The 7,500-nt window shown below is 37.5% G+C and overlaps 9 non-coding genes across 9 annotated transcripts in view; all 9 read right to left on the bottom strand.

The window, feature by feature from the left end:
- Nucleotides 1–1,007: 1,007 nt before the first annotated feature.
- Nucleotides 1,008–1,079, bottom strand: Trnap-ugg (transfer RNA proline (anticodon UGG)). The gene has a single exon. It is a non-coding gene; the product is annotated as a tRNA-Pro (tRNA).
- An 830-nt stretch (nt 1,080–1,909) lies between these two features.
- Nucleotides 1,910–1,981, bottom strand: Trnap-ugg (transfer RNA proline (anticodon UGG)). Its single transcript has one exon. It is a non-coding gene; the product is annotated as a tRNA-Pro (tRNA).
- Nucleotides 1,982–3,263: 1,282 nt separating this feature from the next.
- Trnap-ugg (transfer RNA proline (anticodon UGG)) lies at nt 3,264–3,335 on the bottom strand. The gene has a single exon. It is a non-coding gene; the product is annotated as a tRNA-Pro (tRNA).
- Nucleotides 3,336–4,143: 808 nt separating this feature from the next.
- Nucleotides 4,144–4,215, bottom strand: Trnap-ugg (transfer RNA proline (anticodon UGG)). The gene has a single exon. It is a non-coding gene; the product is annotated as a tRNA-Pro (tRNA).
- Nucleotides 4,216–4,821: 606 nt separating this feature from the next.
- Nucleotides 4,822–4,893, bottom strand: Trnap-ugg (transfer RNA proline (anticodon UGG)). The gene has a single exon. It is a non-coding gene; the product is annotated as a tRNA-Pro (tRNA).
- Nucleotides 4,894–5,497: 604 nt separating this feature from the next.
- On the bottom strand, nt 5,498–5,569 carry Trnap-ugg (transfer RNA proline (anticodon UGG)). The gene has a single exon. It is a non-coding gene; the product is annotated as a tRNA-Pro (tRNA).
- A 154-nt stretch (nt 5,570–5,723) lies between these two features.
- Trnap-ugg (transfer RNA proline (anticodon UGG)) lies at nt 5,724–5,795 on the bottom strand. Its single transcript has one exon. It is a non-coding gene; the product is annotated as a tRNA-Pro (tRNA).
- A 1,012-nt stretch (nt 5,796–6,807) lies between these two features.
- Nucleotides 6,808–6,880, bottom strand: Trnap-ugg (transfer RNA proline (anticodon UGG)). The gene has a single exon. It is a non-coding gene; the product is annotated as a tRNA-Pro (tRNA).
- A 606-nt stretch (nt 6,881–7,486) lies between these two features.
- Nucleotides 7,487–7,500, bottom strand: part of Trnap-ugg (transfer RNA proline (anticodon UGG)) — a 72-nt gene continuing 58 nt past the window's right edge. Inside the window, exon 1 of the tRNA in view lies at nt 7,487–7,500. This exon is cut by the window's right edge and continues 58 nt beyond it. This is a non-coding gene — a tRNA (tRNA-Pro).

Below are 7,500 nucleotides of genomic sequence, written 5' to 3'. Positions count from 1 at the left end.
CCATTTAATTCATGTAAAACAAGTTAATTCCCAAAGTTTCTTTATAAATATCATCAAAAAATATGGGGTTTGCTACGATCATAATGAAAAATGTAAGACATCGGGCTCGTCCGGGATTTGAACCCGGGACCTCCCGCACCTAAAGCGAGAATCATACCCCTAGACAAACGAGACACACACAATAGTTATTTCATAGCACAGATTGTTAATATACAGTGAAGTAAGTCCATTTAATTCATGTAAAACAAGTTAATTCACAAAATTTCTTTATAAATATCATCAAAAAATATGGGGTTTGCTACGATCATAATGAAAAATGTAAGACATCGGGCTCGTCCGGGATTTGAACCCGGGACCTCTCGCACCCACAGCGAGAATCATATCCCTAGACCGACGAGCCAGACACAAAAGTTACTTCATAGCACAGATTCTTAATATACAGTGAAGTAAGTCCATTTAATTCATGTAAAACAAGTCAATTCACAAAGTGTCTTTATAAATATCATCAAAAAATATGGGGTTTGCTACGATCATAATGAAAAATGTAAGACATCGGGCTCGTCCGCGATTTGCACCCGGGACCTCTCGCACCCAAAGCAAGAATCATACCCCTAGACCAACGAGCCAGACACAATAGTTCCTTCATAGCACAGATTGTTAATATACAGTTTAGTAAGTCCATTTAATTCATGTAAAACAAGTCAATGAACAAAGTTTCTTTATAAATATCATCAAAAAATATGGGGTTTGCTACGATCATAATGAAAAATTTAGGACATCGGGCTCGTCCAGGATTTGAACCCGGGACCTCTCGCACCCAAAGCGAGAATCATACACCTAGACCAACGAGCCAGACACAATAGTTACTTCATAGCACAAACTGTTAATATACAGTGAAGTAAGTCCATTTAATTCATGTAAAACAAGTCAATGAATAAAGTTTCTTTATAAATATCATAAAAAAAATATGGGGTTTGCTACGATCATAATGAAAAATTTAAGACATCGGGCTCGTCCGGGATTTGAACCCGGGACCTCTCGCACCCAAAGCGAGAATCATACCCCTAGACCAACGAGCCAGACACAATAGTTACTTCATAGCACAGATTGTTAATATACAGTGAAGTAAGTCCATTTAATTCATGTAAAACAAGATAATTCACAAAGTTTCTTTATAAATATCATTAAAAAATATGGGGTTTGCTACGATCATAATGAAAAATGTAAGACATCGGGCTCGTCCGGGATTTGAACCCGGGACCTCTCGCACCCAAAGCGAGAATCATATCCCTAGACCGACGAGCCAGACACAAAAGTTACTTCATAGCACAGATTCTTAATATACAGTGAAGTAAGTCCATTTAATTCATGTAAAACAAGTTAATTCACAAAGTTTCTTTATAAATATCATCAAAGAATATGGGGTTTGCTACGATCATAATGAAAATTGTAAGACATCGGTCTCGTCAAGGATTTTAACCCGGGACCTTTCGCACCCAAAGCAAGAATCATACCCCTAGACCAACGAGCCAGACACAATAGTTACTTCATAGCACAGACTGTTAATATACAGTGAAGTAAGTCCATTTAATTCATGTAAAAATGGTCAATGAATAAAGTTTCTTTATAAATATCATAAAAAAATATGGGGTTTGCTACGATCATAATGAAAAATGTAAGACATCGGGCTCGTCCGGGATTTGAACCCGGGACCTCTCGTACCCAAAGCGAGAATGATACCCCTAGACCAACGAGCCAGACACAATAGTTACTTCATAGCACAGACTGTTAATATACAGTGAAGTAAGTCCATTTAATTCATGTAAACAAGTCAATGAATAAAGTTTCTTTATAAATATCATAAAAAATATGGGGTTTGCTACGATCATAATGAAAAATTTAAGACATCGGGCTCGTCCGGGATTTGAACCCGGGACCTCTCGCACCCAAAGCGAGAATCATACCCCTAGACCAACGAGCCTGACACAATAGTTACTTAATAGCACAGATTGTTAATATAATGTGAAGTAAGTCCATTTAATTCATGTAAAACAAGTTAATTCACAAAGTTTCTTTATAAATATCATCAAAGAATATGGGGTTTGCTACGATCATAATGAAAAATGTAAGACATCGGGCTCGTCAAGGATTTGAACCCGGGACCTTTCGCACCCAAAGCGAGAATCATACCCCTAGACCAACGAGCCAGACACAATAGTTACTTCATAGCACAGACTGTTGATATACAGTGAAGTAAGTCGATTTAATTCATGTAAAACAAGTCAATGAATAAAGTTTCTTTATAAATATCATAAAAAAATATGGGGTTTGCTACGATAATAATGAAAAATTTAAGACATCGGGCTCGTCCGGGATTTTAACCCGGGACCTCTCGCACCCAAAGCGAGAATGATACCCCTAGACAAACAAGCCAGACACAATAGTTACTTCATAGCACAGATTGTTAACATACAGTGAAGTAGGTCCATTTAATTCATGTAAAACAAGTCATTGAACAAAGTTTCTTTATAAATACCATCAAAAAATATGGGGTTTGCTACGATCATAATGAAAAATGTAAGACATCGGGCTCGTCTGGGGTTTGAACCCGGGACCTCTCGCACCCAAAGCGAGAATCATACACCTAGACCAACGAGCCAGACACAATACTTACTTCATAGGTCAGATTGTTAATATACAGTGAAGTAAATCCATTTAATTCATGTAAAACAAGTCAATTAACAAAGTTTCTTTATAAATATCATCAAAAATATGGGGTTTGCTACGATCATAATGAAAAAGTAAAGACATCGGGCTCGTCCGGGATTTTAACCCGGGACCTCTCGCACCCAAAGCGAGAATCATACCCCTAGACCAACGAGCAAGACACAATACTTACTTCATAGCACAGATTGTTAATATACAGTTAAGTAAGTCCATTTAATTCATGTAAAACAAGTCAATTAACAAAGTTTCTTTATAAATATCATCAAAAAGTATGGGGTTGGCTACGATCATAATGAAAAATGTAAGACATCGGTCTCGTCCGGGATTTTAACCCGTGACCTCTCGCACCCAACCGAGAATCATACCCCTAGACCAACGAGCCAGACACAATACTTACTTCATAGCACAGATTGTTAATATACAGTGAAGTAAGTCCATTTAATTCATGTAAAACAAGTCAATTAACAAAGTTTCTTTATAAATATAATCAAAAAGTATGGGGTTTGCTACGATCATAATGAAAAATGTAAGACATCGGGCTCGTCCGGGATTTGAACCCGGGACCTCTCGCACCCAAAGCGAGAATCATACACCTAGACCAACGAGCCAGACACAATACTTACTTCATAGGACAGATTGTTAATATACAGTGAAGTAAGTCCATTTAATTCATGTAAAACAAGTCAATTAACAAAGTTTCTTTATAAATATCATCAAAAAGTATGGGGTTTGCTACGATCATAATGAAAAATGTAAGACATCGGAATCGTCCGGGATTTGAACCCGGGACCTCTCGCACCCAAAGCGAGAATCATACCCCTAGACCAACGAGCAAGACACAATAGTTACTTCATAGCACAGATTGTTAATATACAGTTAAGTAAGTCCATTAATTCATGTAAAACAAGTAATTGAACAAAGTATATGGGGTTTACTACGATCATAATGAACAATGTAAGATTTCGGGCTCGTCCGGGATTTTAACCCTGGACCTCTCGCACCCAAAGCGAGAATCATACCCCTAGACCAACGAGCAAGACACAATAGTTACTTCATAGCACAGATTGTTAATATACAGTGAAGTAAGTCCATTTAATTCATGTAAAACAAGTCATTGAACAAAGTTTCTTTATAAATATCATCAAAAAATATGGGGTTTGCTACGATCATTATTGAAAAATGTAAGACATCGGGCTCGTCCGGGATTTGAACCCGGGAACTCTCGCACCCGAAGCGAGAATCATACCCCTAGACCCACGACCAAGACATAATAGTTACCTCATAGCAAAGATTGTTAATATACAGTGAAGTAAGTCCATTTAATTCATGTAAAACAAGTCAATGAACACAGTTTCTTTAGAAATATCATCAAAAATATGGGGTTTGCTACGATCATAATGAAAAATGTAAGACATGTGGCTTGTCCGGGATTTGTACCCGGGACCTCTCGCACCCAAAGCGAGCATCATACCCCTAGACCAACGAGCCAGACACAATAGTTACTTCATAGCACAGATTGTTAATATACAGTGAAGTAAGTCCATTTAATTCATGTAAAACAAGTTAATTCACAAAGTTTCTTTATAAATATCATCAAAGAATATGGGGTTTGCTACGATCATAATAAAAAATGTAAGACATCGGGCTCGTCAAGGATTTTAACCCGGGACCTTTCGCACCCAAAGCGAGAATCATACCCCTAGACCAACGAGCCAGACACAATAGTTACTTCATAGCACAGACTTTTAATATACAGTGAAGTAAGTCGATTTAATTCATGTAAAACAAGTCAATGAATAAAGTTTCTTTATAAATATCATAAAAAAATATGGGGTTTGCTACGATAATAATGAAAAATTTAAGACATCGGGCTCGTCCGGGATTTTAACCCGGGACCTCTCGCACCCAAAGCGAGAATGATACCCCTAGACCAACAAGCCAGACACAATAGTTACTTCATAGCACAGATTGTTAATATACAGTGAAGTAAGTCCATTTAATTCATGTAAAACAAGTCATTGAACAAAGTTTCTTTATAAATACCATCAAAAAATATGGGGTTTGCTACGATCATAATGAAAAATGTAAGACATCGGGCTCGTCCGGGATTTGAACCCGGGACCTCTCGCACCCAAAGCGAGAATCATACACCTAGACTAACGAGCCAGACACAATACTTACTTCATAGGTCAGATTGTTAATATACAGTGAAGTAAGTCCATTTAATTCATGTAAAACAAGTCATTGAACAAAGTTTCTTTATAAATATCATCTAAAATATGGGGTTTGCTACGATAATAATGAAAAAGTAAAGACATCGGGCTCGTCCGGGATTTTAACCCGGGACCTCTCGCACCCAAAGCGAGAATCATACCCCTAGACCAACGAGCAAGACACAATAGTTACTTCATAGCACAGATTGTTAATATACAGTGAAGTAAGTCCATTTAATTCATGTAAAACAAGTCAATTAACAAAGTTTCTTTATAAATATCATCAAAAAGTATGGGGTTGGCTACGATCATAATGAAAAATGTAAGACATCGGTCTCGTCCGGGATTTGAACCCGTGACCTCTCGCACCCAACCGAGAATCATACCCCTAGACCAACGAGCCAGACACAATACTTACTTCATAGCACAGATTGTTAATATACAGTGAAGTAAGTCCATTTAATTCATGTAAAACAAGTCAATTAACAAAGTTTCTTTATAAATATCATCAAAAAGTATGGGGTTTGCTACGATCATAATGAAAAATGTAAGACATCGGGCTCGTCCGGGATTTGAACCCGGGACCTCTCGCACCCAAAGCGAGAATCATACACCTAGACCAACGAGCCAGACACAATAGTTACTTCATAGGACAGATTGATAATATACAGTGAAGTAAGTCCATTTAATTCATGTAAAACAAGTCAATTAACAAAGTTTCTTTATAAATATCATCAAAAAATATGGGGTTTGCTACGATCATAATGAAAAATTTAAGACATCGGGCTCGTCCGGGATTTGAACCCGGGACCTCTCGCACCCAAAGCGAGAATCATACCCCTAGACCAACGAGCAAGACACAATAGTTACTTCATAGCACAGATTGTTAATATACAGTTAAGTAAGTCCATTAATTCATGTAAAACAAGTAATTGAACAAAGTATATGGGGTTTGCTACGATCATAATGAAAAATGTAAGACATCGGGCTCGTCCGGGATTTGAACCCTGGACCTCTCGCACCCAAAGCGAGAATCATACCCCTAGACCAACGAGCAAGACACAATAGTTACTTCATAGCACAGATTGTTAATATACAGTGAAGTAAGTCCATTTAATTCATGTAAAACAAGTCATTGAACAAAGTTTCTTTATAAATATCATCAAAAAATATGGGGTTTGCTACGATCATTATTGAAACATGTAAGACATCGGGCTCGTCCGGGATTTGAACCCGGGGACTCTCGCACCCGAAGCGAGAATCATACCCCTAGACCAGCGACCAAGACATAATAGTTACTTCATAGCAAAGATTGTTAATATACAGAGAAGTAAGTCCATTTAATTCATGTAAAACAAGTAATTGAACAAAGTATATGGGGTTTGCTACGATCATAATGAAAAATGTAAGATATCGGGCTCGTCCGGGATTTGAACCCGGGACCTCTCGCACCCAAAGCGAGAATCATACTCCTAGACTAAATAGCCAGACACGATAGTTAGTTCATAGCACGGATTGTTAATATACAGTGAAGTAAGTCCATTTAATTCATGTAACACAAGTCAATAAACAAGGTTTCTTTATAAATATCATAAAAAATATGGGGTTTGCTACGATCATAATGAAAAATGTAAGACATCGGGCTCGTCCGGGATTTGAATCCGGTAACCCTCGCACCCCTAAAGCGAGAATCATACCCCTAGACCAACGAGCAAGACACAATAGTGACTTCATAGCACCGATTGTTAATATACAGTGAAGTAAGTCCATTTAATTCATGTAAAACAAGTCATTGAACAAAGTTTCTTTATAAATATCATCAAAAAATATGGCGTTTGCTACGATCATAATGAAAAATGTAAGACATCGGTCTCATCCGGGATTTGAACCCGGGACCTCTCGCACCCAAAGCGAGAATCATACCCCTAGACCAACGAGCCAGACACAATAGTTACTTCATAGCACAGATTGTTAATATACAGTTAAGTAAGTTAATTTCATTTATGTAAAACAAGTCATTGAACAAAGTTTCTTTATAAATATCATCAAAAAATATGGGGTTTGCTACGATCATAATGAAAAATGTAAGACATCGGGCTCGTCCGGGATTTGAACCCGGGACCTCTCGCACCCAAAGCGAGAATTATACCCCTTGACCAACGAGCAAGACACAATAGTTACTTCATAGCACAGATTGTTAATATACAGTGAAGTAAGTCCATTTAATTCATGTAAAACAAGTCATTGAACAAAGTTTCTTTATAAATATCATCAAAAAATATGGGGTTTGCTACGATCATAATGAAAAATGTAAGACATCGGGCTCCTCCGGGATTTGAACCCGGGACCTCTCGCACCCAAAGCGAGAATCATACCCCTAGACCAACGAGCAAGATACAATAATTACTTCATAGCACAGATTGTTAATATACAGTAAAGTAAGTCCATTTAATTCATGTAAAACAAGTCATTGAACAAAGTTTCTTTATAAATATCATCAAAAAATATGGGGTTTGCTACGATCATAATGAAAAATGTAAGACATCGGGCTCGTCCGGGA

Source organism: Euprymna scolopes, chromosome 2, assembly GCF_053919585.1.
Source record: "Euprymna scolopes isolate OS-2025 chromosome 2, ASM5391958v1, whole genome shotgun sequence".
In the NCBI taxonomy this organism is placed as follows: domain Eukaryota; kingdom Metazoa; phylum Mollusca; class Cephalopoda; order Sepiida; family Sepiolidae; genus Euprymna; species Euprymna scolopes.
The sequence above is the reverse complement of the archived record's forward strand: the minus strand, read 5'-3'. Positions and strand labels throughout refer to the sequence as shown.